The 17,884-nt window shown below is 41.7% G+C and overlaps 1 pseudogene; it reads left to right on the top strand.

The window, feature by feature from the left end:
- Nucleotides 1–5,377: 5,377 nt before the first annotated feature.
- Nucleotides 5,378–7,941, top strand: LOC100762039 (annotated as a pseudogene).
- Nucleotides 7,942–17,884: the final 9,943 nt, after the last annotated feature.

Below are 17,884 nucleotides of genomic sequence, written 5' to 3'. Positions count from 1 at the left end.
TAGCCAGCTGCCTGCCTGGGTTTGCCTCCTGTCCACACACCGTGCTTGCTTGTGACCTTGGGTACATTATTCGATTTCATCAAGTCTTGATTTCTCCATCAGGACTTGGAGGTGATAGTGCGTCCACCTCCTAAGTCCATAATGAGAGTCCCAGGACAGAGCTCTAGATATCTAGATATCTAGAACTCTGTCCGGGTCATGGTATGAGCAACACAGACAGCACTATCGCTGTCCTGGAGCTGTAAGGCCTGCTATGTAGGTTATGCTTCTTGCATCCTCAGCTTGGCAGCTTTTGGCTCTTCACTAGGAAAGGACTCCATAGGTAGAAAAAGACACCATCTTCAGTGGTCCATGCAGTAGGAGATGAAGGTCAGTGTGACAACCCTGAGGGGTGGATGAGACATTTATGGCCTTTTCATACCTATTTCAAGAGCCAAGGTGGCCAAGACCCAGAATCTAGGGGCCAGTGACAACTTAAAAGAACAAGAGACACTGTAGGAGAAGAGGTTTGTATGAGTATATTAAGGAATATTGTGATGGCATTCAGAATGTTTTGGAGCTTTGGCAAGAGGTCCAAATTGAGCTTTACACTGAACACCACGAGAGCCTGTAGCTGGAGAGCTTACTGTAAAGTGCCTGGCTTGTAGCCCAGGTCCAGAAGTAAACTCTTCATTGGTTTTGGGCTATAAGATCTCTGTTGCCAGTACTCTGTGCCATTTTAGTTTGACGATAGCTATAGACCATGTGTAAATGAATGATGATGTTGTTTTAATAAAACTTTATTTACAAAATAGGTAAAGGAGTTGCTTGTCATTGTTCCAGAACTGTGCTTTATACACAGTAGATACACAGTGTGTTTGTTGGGTGGCTAATTTACAGGTCCTAGGAACACAAATGTCTGTGGTGTGTGTGTGTGTGTGTGTGTGTGTGTGTGTGTGTGTGTGTGTGTGTGTGTGTGTGTTGTTATTGTTGTTGTTGTTGGGGCTTTTGAACCCAGGGCCTTGTGCATGCTAGGTAAGCACTCTACCACAGAGCTACACTCCAAACTCATGCAGGTTTTATAAGTACTTTTGCCAAATTATTTTAAAAGCACAAACTACTTTTGTTAATGGTACACAAAGATACCCACAAAGACAGATCAGAAAAAGGGTGCTTGGATTATTTATTGCTGCCATAATATAAAACCATCTACCACAAGTTAGAGATATACTACAAAGGGTCTAAGCTAGAAACTTTATCTGAACCAAATCCTAGGCCATTGGTTCAGGGAGAGGGGTGACTCGGATCTCCCTGGGAAGGAGAAATAGAAGAGATTTTGTGAGTGACTGCAGGCGGGTGGAGATGGGAACATGAGAGATCAGGTTGTAGAGGCAGAGGTGGGAGAGTGCTGGGAAAAGAGGGAGGTGGATTTCAGGGTCAGGTACAAACCTGGCACGGAGACTTCTCCAGGAATCTATAAGAATGACCCCAGCTAAGACTCCTAGCAATGGTGGATGCATAGCCTGAACTAGCTGTCTCCTGTGATTAGTCAAGACTTCAAGTGGAGGGAGTGGCACAGCAACCCAGCCACAAAACATTGTATCTACAGTCTGTCCTATCTATAGGACATGCTGGGGTATGGGCCTATATTGAGAGAGTGGCCAACTAATGACTGGTCTAGCCTAAAACCAATGGCAGAAGAGTCAACCCACCCCCGACACTGCCTAGAGCACCAAGACCCACAGGCTGGATGACCCAGAAAACTAGGATAGAATTAAACATGACTAGAAGAAAAAAAAAGTCAATGTAATGGTGCCTAACAGTATTCTGTATACTCATAGATTGGTGCCTAGCCCAGATTTCATCAGAGAGGCTTCCTCAGGTGACTGATGGAAACAGAATCAGACCTAGAGCTAAATATTTCATGGAGGTCAGGGAATCCTGCAGAAGAAGGGGTGAAAGGAGTGTAGGAGCCTGAGGGTTCAAGGACACTACAAGAAAACCCATAGAATCAACTACCCTGGGCTCATAGGGGCTCACAGAGACTGAACTGACAACCAGACAGCCTGCATGGGACTGACCTATGCATTCTGCATATAGGTTACAGTTGTATTGCTTGGTCCTCTTAATGGGACTCTGAACAGTGAGAGCAGGTACTGTCTCTGACTCTTTTGCTGGCTTTTGGGACTCACCCTTCTCATCTTGGGTTGCCTTGCCCAGCCTTAATACATGGGGAGATGCTTACTTAGTCTTGATGTAACTTGATATATCATATTTTGTTGGTATCCATGGGAGACCTGCCTTTTCCTGAACAGAAATAGAGGAGGAGTGGATTGGAGGGTGAAAACAGAGGTGGGGATCGAGGAAAGGAGGGAGGGGATACTGCAGCTGGAATGTAAAATTAATTAGTTAATTAATTATGAAGAATACAGCAAACCAGAATGGTGAATTTCAGGGTCAGGTGTGAGAGAAGCCGAGGATTTTACCCCCACCAGAGGGCCCAGTAAGAGGCTTTGGCTTCCAGGAGAATACTCTTAGTGCGCCCAGGGACTCAGCATGGCACTCTCTCCAGGTCCAGAAAATTGACTGCAAACACATTAAATAATTAAGAAACAGAGCAGGACGGTTCATTGCATCTCTTGTGAAGAGCTGGTCAGTGGGAGGAAAGGGAACTTTTCCAGTGGGGGAAATAGAACAGTAGGTGGGGAATTGGAACCGCACGAAGGAGTGTGCACTTTGCACTCAGGAAACTAGTCAGAAAAAAACGGGGGAGTCAGAGAGGAAGAGGGAGAAGGAGAGGGGGAAGGAGAGAGAGGAGAGGAAGAAGGAGAGGGCTCCTTTCTTTGAAACAACCAGATAGTAGGATGGGTTGAAAGCCTCAGCACTAACCCTACACTGTTCAATTCCTTGGCCACCTTCCTGGGGATGTTTCTGAGGTCTGTTGAGGATGGGGAAGCTATCTTGAATTGGAAGCCTGTACTTGACCACAAGCTTCAAGTAGCTTTTCTGTTTCCAAGAACAATGTATAAGGGGTGTGCAGGAACCCAGGATTCCCGAGGGATCTGGCAACTCTGAGGTATGGAGTATCTGTGGTTCAGCGTGGCAGCAGCTGCCTCTTGTATGCTTGTGTGCATGCACACACAAACATGTATACACATGACTTTTCACATATGTATAAATATATGCATGCATTTCTGTGCTATACATATGGACCTATAGCTGTATTGAAATGGACAAGCAGTTTTTATATATTCAACTGGGTTGCTAGCTGATGCTGCACCATCTGAATCTCCCCATCTCTCCTGTTGGAGTGCACATGCAGCAGCAGGACAATTCTGATTTCATTCTAGAGTTTAGACAGTACTGGGGATGGCAAAGATCAAAGGGATACTAGATTTTAAAAGTCAAGATTTAAAAAAACAATTAAGATCATCCTTGCCCTTGGGTGTACTCTCCAATGTGGCAATGCACGCTGGTCCTGAGCAGGAGCCATCGACACTGCTTTGCTCCTAGCATGCTCTCCAGTCTGTGCAGGTCTGAAGGGTTTGCTTCTTAGCCTGGCAGCACTGACATCCTGGATGCATTCACTCTTAGTCCCTTGACTGTCATACTCAAGTCAATTTTCTCCACTCTCTCACCAAGTTGTTCTTTCCAGAGCTAAAGTTCAATCAGACTACATCTTGCATAGGGCTCCCCAGTCCCCAGGTAACAGGGCTTTTTTGTATCAACTCAAAACATGGATCCCTCCTCTTTTTTCTCTTTCCAGCCACCCTACCCTCAAATGACTACCCCGAAGAACTTAACTGGACAACGAAATGGTAAATATCTAGTACAATACCTGTGCCAGTCCTGATCGGTCCTTTCCCTTCAGAGCAGCATGGAGAACATTGCTACAAAAAGGAAGGAAGAACCAAGCTGAACTCCAGCCAGGCCCCTTGTGTGTCCACTCTAGAGGCTGAGCCTGCTGGCCCAAAGAAACTTGTCTGCTTCCCAGCGTGTTTGATGGAGCACATCCGGTTTAAATTGTCAATTGTCAGCACATCCCAGAGCTAGGAAATATCAGAGGGAATTACTGACTGTTTTATTGATTTAATCAGATACTTTTACACAAATTATAGTCCACAAAATTATGGGCTCCCTGTAGTCTTGAACAAGGCAGAGCTTCAGTGTAGCTTAAAGTGGAAAGTACCATCATCGCTGCAGGTAGGATCCAGAGGAGCAGAGATGAACTAAGACAAACGCAGGAAAAGCAGAGGGAGGGATTTGTTCAGAAGATGTTTTCCTAGTGCTAGAGAGTGAGCCAGGAGATGCTCTACCTTTGAGCTATGCTCAACACCCCTAGAAACAATTTCTAAGTCAAACGTGTAAGGAGAAGGGAAGGCAAGAGAGGACGTGTGGCAGGAACACTTTGGATAATATTATCTTCGAGCAATAAGAAGCCTTTCAATTTTTTTGAGCAAGAAAATGAGATATTTGGCGCTTTGCTTCAGGAAGATAACACTGACAAGAAGGTGAGAATGGATTACTTTGGGAGGGGACAAGAGAATGCTTGTGGGTTTTACTGCTTTCACCTGGAAAAGAGGTGATAAAACTTGTGCTTGGGCACTGAGAGCGAGAACAATGGCAGACACATTGTGGCACTCAGTCTGCAGGACTGTTGACTGACTAGGAGAAGGGAGAGGAAGAGTGAAGGCTGGATGAGTCAGGCCTTCAGTGTGAAGAAAGTGTGTGTTTGCTAATTTAACACACAGGGTAGAAGCATGTCTATCATTACCAACATGTTCCTTATGCAGATGTGTGTGTGTATATTCAGCTTTATGTAATGTGAAATAGTACGCATCAGTAACAAAATATGCACACATATATTCATACCATACAAAGACAGGCACACACGTATGCATATATACATACATACACACAGAGACAGATAGCCATACACACATATAAAAACACACATACACAGAGATATAAGGCTAGACACATTTACACACATACAGCTATACATATACGTCAGTACACACACACACACACACACACACACACACACACCCCTATACACATCACACTAAATTGACTCTAACTGTATATGAAATGGGGCACTTTAAAGTGAGGGTGTGAGGCTTTCTAACCTCATCTGAGAAAGTGCAGCTTTCACACTGGCAGGGGAGGGATTGTATGGCTTTGAAAGGACAGGTTTATCTGACTAACAGTAGTAGCTGTGGCAACTGAGTACTTATGTGTCAATAGCTCATACACCTTGCTTCTCTTGTCCTCGAAGCAGTCTGCAAGATGAAGGACCACTTCCCAAGCCACGCTCAGCCCCCTCCTACCTTTCCTCACATAAAGACTGACCTTGTAATTAAGGGTGACCATAAAACCCAGATCTGGACATGAGGCCATGTATGGGAGTGTTTCAGGTGAGACCCTGGCTTCCTCAGAACAGCGTAAGAGGTGCAGCTGGCAATACCTCTGTGTCTCCGTTTCTGGCTTTACCAAGTCTGAGTGTGACAACTAAAGCTCCAACAGCCATTTTCTACCAGAGATGACGGGAGCAGGGGACAGAAAGGTGTGACCTCACTGCAATGCTCAGTCACTGAACCAGCCTTGGACTCATTGTGTTAAGATTTCTAAAAACTGCTAGCTCTTTTTTTTGTTCTTTGCAGACAAACATACTCTGAGAGAACTGTCAGCAATGAATTTCTGATGCTTAAGTCACCCAGCCTGTGATATTTCATGATAGGAGCCTTAAGAAATGAATGCCCAGTTAAAGCCAAATACAGAGAAAACAACTTAACCTTAGTGGGTTTTTAGTTTCATTGATAAAATGATTCAAAAATGAACTTGAAAGGAAGCTTGAGGTCAGTTGTATCTGGTTTGAGAGAAAAACAACAGGGCAGGCAAGCTGCTCAGGGAGGAAGATGCAAAGAGAAGGAAATCCACAGCATTTGTAACCAGCCACAGGGAAGATATTGGGGATGGAGTCACTGCAAAAAGGTGGAGGAAGGGTAAGGAAGGGGGAGGGAAGAGGGAGAGAGAGGAAGGGAGAAGATGAGTGAGAGAGAGGGAATGGAGAAAGACACACACACACACACACACACAGAGAGAGAGAGAGAGAGAGAGAAAGAGAGAGAGGTTGTACTTTCTGAGTAACTTGGAAAAGCCGGCAGACCTTATAGCTGCACCATGGAGGCTTTCAGGTGGGGCCTTGAGGGCGGGGCTTCCGGGAAGGACAAGTACATTATTTTCAGAAGGGTGTAATTATTCCTCCCATGTCTTTAGCAATGGTTTTAGGTGAATCCATTTGTGGCAGGCGTGGGATGGGTGGGAGGTAGGGGTGGTGTCAGAGATGGATTCTTGGTCAGGTGATTGACAGTCCAAGCTGAATTAACCCTTAAGGAGACCCTAGAATATAATGTTCTAATTTTGGAGCAGATCAGAATATCATGTCTTCATCTGGGGCCAGAGTAGATTTTTATTCTTTTGATCAGGAGGAAATAGATTTCCTTTGATGTGTTTCAACAGAGCCTTGATATCATCCTCAACAGCCTCTGAGGCTGTTGTGACATTTAGCCACTAAGAGTTGAGATACTGAGATCCTGCGACTTTGGCTGTCTTCCTGCTCTGAGCATGGAGGCTCTGGCCACTGGCTTCTCGACACTTCCCTCATGTCATAGGCCCCAAACAGCAATCTGAGCACCTGCCTCAGTCCAAGAAACCCAAATCAGCTCCAGCCACGAAGCTGGAGGACAAGTTAGCCTCTCCGGCCTGCTGAAAGGAGAAAAAGAACAGCAAGAAGCAATTGAACACATTGATGGAAATACAAAATGAAATAGACAGACTTAATGAACATGCCAGTGAAGAAATTTTGAAAGTAGAACAAAAATATAACAAACTCCATCAGCCATTTTTTCAGAAGAGGTAAGAATTGATCGCCAAAATCCCAAATTTTTGGGTAACGACGTTTATCAACCATCCACAAGTGTCTGCACTGCTTGGGGAGGAAGACGGAGAGGTTCGTATTGCTTGACCAGAGTTGAAGTGACAGAATAGATTTTTATTTTGATGAAAATTCTTACTTTGAAAATAAAGTTCTCTCCACAGAATTTCATTCGAATGAGAGTGGTGACCCATCATCAAAGTTCACTGAAATCAAATGGGAATCTGGAAAGGATTTGACAAAACACTCAAGTCAAACGCAGAGTAAGGCCAGCAGGAAGAGGCAGTGCAAAGAGCCAAAAAGCATCTTTACCTGGGTTTACTGACCATTCTGATGCAGGTGCAGGTGAGTTAGGAGAGGTCATCGAAGATGATATTTGGCCAAACCCCTTGCAGTACTATTTGGTTCCTGATATGGATGATGAAGGAGAAACAGAAGATGATGATGGTGAAGAGGAGAAAGGCTTGGAAGATACTGATGAAGAAGGGGATGAAGGTGAAGAAGATGAAGATGATGGAGACGAGGATGAGTGGCACAGAAGACTGATGGATTCCAAACCTGTTTTTATTTTCTTTTATTTTAATTTTCTCCAGTCCCTGGGAGCAAGTTGCAGTCATTTCTCTCCCCTCCCCAATCCCTCTTGTGCTCAGTTACCCTATTTTTGAGGTCTTTTTTCAATACCATGGTTCTCAACTTATTTGGGGGGAAATACCTTGAGCAAAATACGAGAAAAGAATCTCCACTCTTCTGTTCTAAATTAGTTTTTGTCCTTTCTTGTCTCAAACTATGGATTCAACACCGCCAACGTACTCTGTGGGAAAAAAAGAAAAGCCCTCCGGCTCCCTGGGCTCTGCTGGAGGCTGGAGGGGGGGCGGTGCTAGGCCCCTGTGTAGTAGTGCATAAAATTCTAGATTTTTTTCCTTTCTCTGTATATTGGGCTCAGAGATCACACTGTGTCTCTGTATGAATACAGACAGTTAGCATTTACCAACATGTATCTGTCTACTTTCTCTTGTTTAATAAAAAGAAAAAAAGAAGAGAAAAGGGGGTATAGAAAGTCAGCAAGGGTGGGTTTGAGGTGTCTGAGGCAGGTAAGTGGGCATTGTGACAACATGGCTTCTCCTTTGGCATGTTTAATTGTGATGTTTAACAGATATCCTTGCAGTTTAAGATGTCACTTTTAAAATAAAATTCTCTCCTAACTATGATATGAGCCCTGCCACTCAATGGGAGAATCAGCAGAACCTGTAGGGTTTTATTTGGAATTAACATTCTCTGTTGTAACTTTATTTTTAATTTTTATTTTTATCATTGTAATAATAATAACTATTATTTTTGGTTTTCACTGGAAAGAAAAAGGGTCTCATTTTTAAATGTTGAGGTGTACAAGTTGCTTTGTTATAATAAAACCAATGTGTACACGAAGGACCAGATGCTTTTCTGTCAGGGCAGATGCTCAATATGACCTTCCAAGTTTGACCTGGATAATGACATCATGTCAAACTCTTTTCTCCCTAACTTGGCATTTTTTTTTGATACGCACTTTGCAGAATGACCTCAGGGCTAGGCAGACTGAGTAAAAGTGATTTGAACCATATTTTAATGTCTCCATAACTGAGTGATTGGGTACAGTTTGCTGTCGTGGACTTGAACCCTTGATTTTTATCTCAATTTGGTATGTTTTATGTGATTTTTCCTCCATTTTTAATTTAAGTTAGAAACAAGATCGTTTTACATGTCAATCCCAGTTCCTTCTCTCTCCTCTCCTCCCCTACCAACCCCCCCCCACCAAAACCTCTACCTATCACATATCCTTTCTGCTTTCCAGGGAGGGTGAGGCCTTCCATAGGGGGCCATCAGAGTCTATCATAGCCTTTGGGATAGGGCCTAGGCCCTCCCCATGTGTCTAGGCTCAGGGAGTATCTCTCTATGTGCAATGGGCTCCCAAAGTCCATTCCTATGCTAGGGAAAAGTAATGATCTACTACAAAAGGCCCCATAGATTTCTGAGGTCTCCTCACTAACACCCACATTCGGGGGTCTGAATCAGTCCCATGCTGGATTCCCAGCTATCAGTCTGGGGACCATGAGCTCCCCCTTGTTCAGGTCAGCTGTTTCTGTGTGTTTCACAAGCCTGGTCTTGTCCACTATGCTCATCACTTGTCCTTCTTTGCAACTGGATTCCAGTTGCCTGGATATTATGACAGTACCTGCTCCTACTGTGTTACAGACTGGTAACTTTAATGCCATATGTATGAAGGGCAGCTGCTGGCATGTCTTCATTAGCAGTGTGGGCTGTCTGGCCAAGAAAGTAGGCTGTCAACGTGGGTGGTCTGGAGTGCTCTGTCCTAGGTATGTAGCAGGAGCTCAGATGTGACTCTGTGAATCTGAGTGGATAAAGTCTCTTGCCTGCTCAACACCATTGTGCAAAGAATAATGTTTTGGGAAGCTACTTCGTGCATAAGCTTTTTAATGTAAAATAGAGATAAAATTAAATGCCACTTTTTCAGAGATGATTATTGAGCAGCCTGGTCAAATTCAAAGCTTTTTGATGTATAAAACTTTATAAATCGAACTACTCCATCAATAGGCAAAGTGTAACTGAAATCTATCTAGATGGATAGTGTGTAATTTCTGTACAGGACTCTTTAGTAAATACATCACTGTATGCGTCAAGAATCTTGCTCCAATAAAGGAACGTAAAGATTAAAAAAAAAAAAAAAAAGAGTTGAGATCCTAAAACCATCATGAGATAGGCTGAACTGGAGAATAGATAAAACCCATTTTACCCTGAAGATCCAGATGTTCAGTACCAAAGCTGTTTGAGGGAAGGACTGAGTGTCTGGACTAAAGTATGGGTCACACACATTCTCATACAATGGCCTTCAGGTAGGCACTGCTGTCACCAGGGACCCCTGCTGACAGTCCTGAACTCCCTGAAGAACCAAGGACATTTTCTGCTTCTGACAAGGACAAGAACCCATCCTTTTTGGGGTCCCTAAGTAATACAGTCAATTTCTCTCTTGTCCTCATCAGAACTACCACCTTAAATAAGAAAACAAGAATTGGGAAAATGAATTACGCATTATATTTACAAAATTGGAAAAAATCAAAATAAATAGAAAGATACCAGAATAACAAAAGTGGGAACTAATTATAAAGCAGATTGACAGTGCTCATCAAAAGTCCAATTTCATTAGATAACACAACAAAGAAAGATGACATGCATACACACCAAGAGCTGAAAGGGAGAACCAACAAGGTAAAGGCAAGTTAAAAACTATAAGAAATCACGTGGTTCAGCTTTAGGCAGATGTGAAAAATCTAAATGATATGACTTTTTGGTCAGTAATAACCTCTAGAATAGGTAAGTTGTCTAAATAAACTGATTTCCATATAGGAACTGAGAAAAGTGAGCCAAAAATGGCCTTCTTTCCAATGATGGTACCAAGGAAAAAATTCTGCAGCTTTGAAAGAACAGAAAGTTCCAAAGTTCCAATGCTGGTTAAAATGCTAAATGCTTTCTTAAAGTGGTGAGGTGTGTCCTAAAAGCCAAGAGCATCTTTACGGTGGAAACTGACATTCTAATTACAGGCAAGGGCAGGTTTGCAGTGTTCACCACTGTGTCTTACTGAAAATTATACCAGGTGGACTCTTGAATTCAAACTGACAAGAGAAACTGACAGGAAGAGTTTGGCTGAGAGAGTGAAACTATCTCTGTCTGCAGGTGACATGGCTGGCTATATATCGAGCAAGGAGATTGCAGAGCTCACCTGAAAAAAATAAATACATTAGAAAATATAATAAGAATTAGTCTTATCAGATATAAGAACACTTAATAAGGCAAGATAGCTACATTAAATAAATAGACATGCCCAGGAAACAATATGAAAAATAGATAAAAATTCTGTGGTACTTTAAAACAGGACAAAGATGGCATCACAAATTAGAGGATAATTCAGAAAGTGAAACCGGAAAACTTGTGTTACCACTTGGAAATATCCCAAAGTTATCAAGTTATTGTGCTATCTGGTGTTGTGTCAACTTGACATGAAGTAGAGTCATCTGAGAGGAGAGGACCTTAACTGAGGGGTTGCCTCCACCACATTGCCTACAGGGAGGCATGAGGTTCATTTCCTTGATTAATGATTGATGTGTGCTGTTCAATAACCCTTCTGCACACTATGAATATATATTACTCTCATAGCTGTGCACAAATGTAGATGAGGTGATCAAATGGAGGATGCAGGGAGGAAGAAGGGCAGAGTCAGAGAGTCAAGAGGGAGACTCAGAGAAGCCAGATGAACGTGCCATGCTAAAAAAGGTACCACCATGTGGCAGAGCAAAAATAAGGAATATGGGTTAATTTAAAATGTAGGGGCTAGTTAGCAATAAGCCTGAGCTATTGGCTGAGCATTTACAATTAACATAGGCCTCTGTGTGGTAATTTGGAAGGGGCTCCCAGATGGGAAAATTCTGCCTGCAGATGTGGGAGGGCCCACTGTGAGCAGTACCACCCCTGGGCAGGTGAGTCTGAGTCATATAAGAAGGCAGTCTGAACAAGCCACAAGAAAGCAAGCTAGTAAACAGAGTTCCTCCATGACTTTTGCTTCAGTTCCTATCATGTTCCTGCCCTGATTTCACCTCAATGACTGATGATAATGTGGATATCTAAGCAAAATAAACTTTTTCCTTCCTAAGTTGCTTTTGATCATGGTGATTATCACAGAGAGAGAAAGCAAACTAGGACAGATTTGAATGCTAACTAGGGATATGAAAATACAAAAAGGAAACGTGGAAGAATCTTCTAGAAGCCATGAAAGAAAAAATTGACAGCAGAGATTCCAGGAAGAACTGTTATCTGTGTAGATCTGAGCTGAGGGCACCAATTGAGATTTCCAGGTCTTTGTATCCCAGGACAAATAATTGAACCAGGCACTTAAGAGTGGTGCAAACAGAGACACTTTATTAAGACAAAGAAAGGTACTCCTCGGTGTGGGAGTGGGTGAGTGAGCTGGGGAAAGACATACGCTCAAAGGCATTAGCCAAGAAGCTTGCTCTTTCTCAAGCATACTTAGTTACTTGTTTCCCAGTGGAGAATATATATTAGATTTATTAGAGTGGCTTACAGGCTGTGGTCCAGCTAGTCAACAATGATTATCTCCTGATGGGAAGTCTAGGAATCCAATAGCTGTTCAGTCCATGGTGCTGGATATCTCATCTGCTCTTCAGTATATGTTGGAATCTTGAAGAAGTAGGCTCTAATGTCAGGGAAGGAATGCCTCAGCAGCAGATATACAACCCTTCCAGTGAGAGTGAGGGCAAGCAGGCAAAAAGTAAAAGCCATTTTCTTCTATGTCTTTTATATCACCTGCCATGAGAAGGTGTGACCCAGAGTTTGGGAGAGTCTCCCCAGGTCAGATGATCCACTCAAGAAAAACCCTTCACAGGTGTGCCCAGCTACTTGGGCTTTTAGTTAATTTCAAATGTGGTTGACAAACAAGAATAGCCATCACAAAACTGGGTCCTTTACTATTTTAATCTTGGTATCTGTCCACATCAGTAGTCTCCTGGCAGAAAAGGAGCCTGAAGCTTGCTATTCTATCCTAACAGTAAATAAAAACCTGACAAATTAAAAAAAATTGAACAACTCCTCCTAGATCTAAGAGTCTTGAGATCATGGGTCAAATCCTTGCCTCCAAATCTGGGAAGACAGAATCACAGCTCACCTTGATTAAAACTCCAGAAACCAGTGCTTGGAGGAGAAACACCCAACTTACAGTTGACTAATTGCTGGAGAATCTCTGTGAAATATGTCTGAGAGTAAAGTCTCTAGGGACCCAATAATGAAGAACGGGGCATATCTTTGGGTCAGTTTTACTTTCAAGGTTCTCTAGGTTCTCACACTGAATTCCAGTGCTTCTATCATGGAGAAGGGAACAAGGCTGCTTGGAATATCCTAGTTTACTTTGTTCTATCAAAGTCTGCCTTTAGAATGTCTTATGACCACAGCCTGATCTGCTGGGGGTTATTCAGAACATAGCTGCCTAGAAATGGTAAATGTCCAGCCCCATCCCACTCTACCTGTCCTGTGTCACTCAGGTGTGTCACAGCCCACTGACACAGGCTTGGTGAAAGTATGAGAGCAAAGCCTGACTCTGTACTGTGGGCTTCAAGTGATTACTAATATGCCAAAAATAAAGTCAGTAGTGATGACAAATAAACCATCCTGGTGGAGTATACTGATTCTGGAAGAGACTGTGCATATTTGAGGGTAGGGATTATGGAATGGGAAATCTTTGTACCTTTCTCTCAATCTTTCGGTTAGCATACAAATCTAAAAAAGTCAAAACAAAACAAATTCCTACGGTAATTTGAAGAGAATGGCTTTCATAGACTATTTTGGATGTTTGGATGTTTAGTCACTAGAAAGTCTTTTTTGGGAGGATTAGGAGGTGTGGTCTTGTTGGAGTAAGTGTGGTATTGTGGGAGGAGGCGTGTCACACTGGAAGTGAGTTTTGAGGTTTCTAAAGCTCATGACAAGTCCAGTCTTTCTCTCTACCTGATACCTGTGGATCAGGATGTAAAGCTCTCAGCTATAGATGCTCCAGCACCATTCTTGTCTGCTTCCTGCTTCTGAAACTTTAAGCTAGCCCCAGTTAAATGCTTTCATTTATAAGAGTTGCCTTGGTCATAGTATCTCTACACATCAATAGAATAGTAACTAAGACATATCTCAAAACAAGATAACAAGAGCCATCCTAGAATAAACCCATAATCAAATCCTAGGAAAAGATAAGGAAATAACAAAGTGGGACAAAGAATTTGCAACTTTTAACAAAGAATAGGCAAGTACACCTTTTCTCTCTTATAATTTAATGATGTGTTTATCTAAGTTGTTCTATTACCAATAAAGTGAAAACCTGATAGATCAAAGAAGTAGCAGAGGAGCGAACAGCTGAACTTCTCTCCACACTTCCCAGATGGAAGAGTCACTCCCTATTCCATCCTGGGCCTCTCTATCCATATCCTGGATCCTCCATGTACTTTATGACTGATGCTTGTCGACTGTTGCTGGTTCTGCCCCTGATTGAAGATTATCTTTATTAATACAGTCTTGGGGTGTGACAGTACAAGCAAATCTTCCTCAACAATTCAGTAATGAATTAAAATTTGACTAAGGATATGAAGACTTTTCTCCAAAGAACATACATACCTAAATGATGAGCTAAACACATGAAAAGATTCCCAGCATAAGCAGTTATCAGGAAGTACAGATAGATGGCACAGGGAGAGACCACTTCATACCAGTAGGACGACTTGAATACATCAGACAAAAGCAGTCAGACAAACAGACAAATTAGATGCTTCATTTAGTACTGATGAACGAGATTATGGAATGCCTCAACTATATAAGGTTATAAATATAGAGAGTAGATCAATACCCAGATCTGGGAGTGGAAAAAGGAATAGGTAACGAGATCTAGAAGAATGGTGGAGAGTTAGGGGTTGATGGGTAAAGAGTGTGTGGTTTTTGTTTTCAGGGGTGAAGACAATATTCTGAAACTGATTGTGGTTACAGCTGTACAACCCTGAATACATTAAAATACATTGTATTGTATATTTTAAATGGGTAAATTTTATGGTTCTGAATTATATTTATCAAAAACTAAAGCTCTCATATTACAAAAAATCCATATTTATAGTAACATCTAAAATCATCCTGGTGGAATAAAACCATCTTTAGTGGTCACACTCCAGAAAACACAAACAGTCTAAGTAGAAGCAACATAAGGATGCACTTAGCAAAACTATTTGAATAAGGCTAATCATGCAAAAGCAAGGAATGTTGCAGCATGGCACTTCCATGGGACAAAGTAATGTCAGTGTCCTTCAAGGGGGGGAAAACCCACTACTGTTTAGACCGAAGGAGAAGAAATGGATGTGTCAACTAAATTCAAAGTGTGATTGTTGAGTTGAATCCTAAATCTTAAATGTTAAAGCAAGGGACCCAGTTCAGAAAGTCCTTTTCATACTTTTTTCTTGTAGAGTGTTGCCTCTCACCTTTTCTGTCAGTTTCCGTGTTTCAGGTTTCACATTGAGGTCTTTGACCCATTTGGCATTAATCTTTGTGTAAGATGATAGATACAGGTCAAATTTTATTTTTCCACATTCCCAGCACTATTTGTTGACGATGCTGTTGACAAAACACTTGCTATGCTAATGTGGGGGGATCTCTCACAAGGCCCTGAGCTGGAGAGCTAGAGCCAATTAATGACTGCTGAGGGAGGGAGATTAGTCTTCTCAAGGGATAGGCCACCTAGTCGGTTATTCAATCCCAAATGTTCAGTTCTAAAAACATAAGTATATGACTTAGCAGGTGATGTTTTTATATTTATTTACTTATATAAAGATTAGTTTACATATGTTGTGATAATACTTAAAGAAAAGGAGGCCATGAATTTGAAAGGGGAAGCAGTGAAGGAATTGGAAGGAAAAGAGAGATGGGAAGAAATGACGTAAATGTAGTACAGGTCCACAACATATTTTTAAAATTAAGAAAAAGGAAGCAATAATGCACAGTCAGAAAAATGGAGGAAGTGTGAATATAGACTAAATGTTTCATAGTAGTATTAATATTCAAGCTTAAGTAAAATACTATGATTTGTATATGAGAAATGCTCCTGTTTTTAGTAAAAATTCATTTATATGTTAGGGAATAAAGTGTCATGATGTGTGTCACTCATCCTAACACACAAATAAATATAAAGTAAAAGTGACCAGTTAACTGTTAGTAAATCTCAAGCATATAAAAGGTGTGTGGGTGTGTGTGTTCCTTCCCAGATTCTTTCAGTTTTCTAAATCCCATAGTTTAAAACAGAAAGTTGGTAAATGAATTAAAAAATTAAGAGAACTAGCTGAAGCAATGGCAGCCTTTGATCTCAGCAATAAGGCGATTGCCCCAATCTGCAACTTTGTTTATGCATTTCACTAGATTATTATATACACATAATACTTAAAAATGATTACTGATCTATCAATAGAGTTGGCATTAAAAACAAAATTTATGAAGTTAAGTGAGGATACAAATCGGATACCCACATACTATAGCTTGAGTGAAAATTAGAACAATGACTTTGGAAATGGCATGTCAATATCTGAAAAAGTTACTGTATGACCCAGCATTCTAGTCTCAATTATATTGGATAAAATTCTGTATGATGATCTACAGACATGTATAGGGTACTCTGTGCAACCCTATTTCTCTCAGCTTCTACTGACAGCAATTTGTGTGTCCTCCAGTAGAAGAACGGATGAATAATTTAAGATATTTACATATAATAACATACAATAGAACAATAAAAATAAATACACTGCTGCTTGACAGAACAACATGGGTAATTTCTACAATATCTATCCATTAAGAGGCTGAAAGATTTCAGACAGAAATTACACACACACACACACACACACACACACACACACACACACACACACACACACACACGATTCTGTTAATCAAAGCTCAGACACTGAAATTTCTTTTGTTATCCATGGGTGAGAACCATGGTTTCTTCTAGAGCTCAAGTCATAGTTTTGAATAGGAGGGGGAATGAAGGAGCCTGTAATTTATTCTATGTTACTGTTTGGATTTCTAGAGTCATAAGTAAGTTTGCTTTGTAAACATTCTATCAGTTAAAACAAATAATAATCCGGGGGCAGGAGGATCACTGTGGTTAAGAGTACACACATCAACAAATAGAAATATAAACACACATCAACCAAATAGAAATAGTTCAGTTGGCTGTAGATGTCTAACTTGGTGGATGCACAATATAGGAAGAATCCTACCAGAAAGAATGTAGGTTTAGATTTTAGGTGTAGCTCTTCCACCCCATCTCTAATGTGCTCAGTATGTGCAACCCTTCCATGTGGTAGTTGATAGGCACTAATAGACTCTTGCTAGAACTTGACATTTATCTCCTCATTTGTACCATACAAATGAAGTTAAAATACTGACACCCTGTTGGCACGGAGGCAAGCTACAGTGTCCCACTTTCTCTTGCTATTCAGCATTCAGAGTGGATTCAGAACAACAAATGCCTGGCCCAGTTTGAGAACACAGCCTGGTCCTGTGGTACATGTCAGGGCTTGTTCTTCCAGTGAGGGCTTATTAAGGGTTCTCCCATCTTTCTACATAGATTCACCAAGTGTCTGAAGTGACTTGAAAGAGCAGTGACAAGCTCTTTCAAGGCCAAGGGGATGTAGTGGGAAGGAGGGAGGGACAGAATTGGGAAGAGCCTGCTTTATGTATTTCAACTGTCCTAATGATAGGAACCTGAGAGAGCCACAGGACTGTATCATTAGAGGTCACCATGGCAAAGCAGAGCCAGAATCCTGACTCGGCACCATACCTGCTGTGTGACCTTATTCCAGTGTATCTCGTTTTATTATCTCCAAACCCAAAGAGCCCTTCGGATGTCCTTGAAGCTGTCATTTCCTGCTAGCTTGAATTATGGTCTTCAAAGAATTTTTGTTTCCATCTGTGAAGTGGGGAGAGTGATTCCTGCTACTTTGTCTCCCAAGGTTGTTGGAAAGGTGTGGAGGTTTTCTTGGTTGAAATATGTTGGGCTTGGAAGCTGCTTCCTAGATTTTCAGCAGTATAATCATTAACCATTAACCTCACTTTCTTTTATGGCCCTTTTCATGGGCTGCATTTTGTTGGAGCCATTATCTTACATTAGCTGGCTTTTTCAGGTCTGTTCATCTCACAGTGAAGAGGCAATTCAGATTAATCACATGGAACCCACAGAGCAGTGTTTCACTGGCTACTGGAGAGGGCTGGGCTCTCTCATGTTGATTCTACCAACTCTTTCCGTTTTCACCTGCATTAAATAGGGCTTTGTGAGGGTGATACAGAGACATATATGTACACACAGATATGTACACACACACACACACACACACA

The sequence above is a fragment of the Cricetulus griseus genome, chromosome 3 (assembly GCF_003668045.3).
Source record: "Cricetulus griseus strain 17A/GY chromosome 3, alternate assembly CriGri-PICRH-1.0, whole genome shotgun sequence".
Taxonomy (NCBI): Eukaryota; Metazoa; Chordata; class Mammalia; order Rodentia; family Cricetidae; genus Cricetulus; species Cricetulus griseus.
This window is presented reverse-complemented; position numbering and strand designations above follow the sequence as displayed.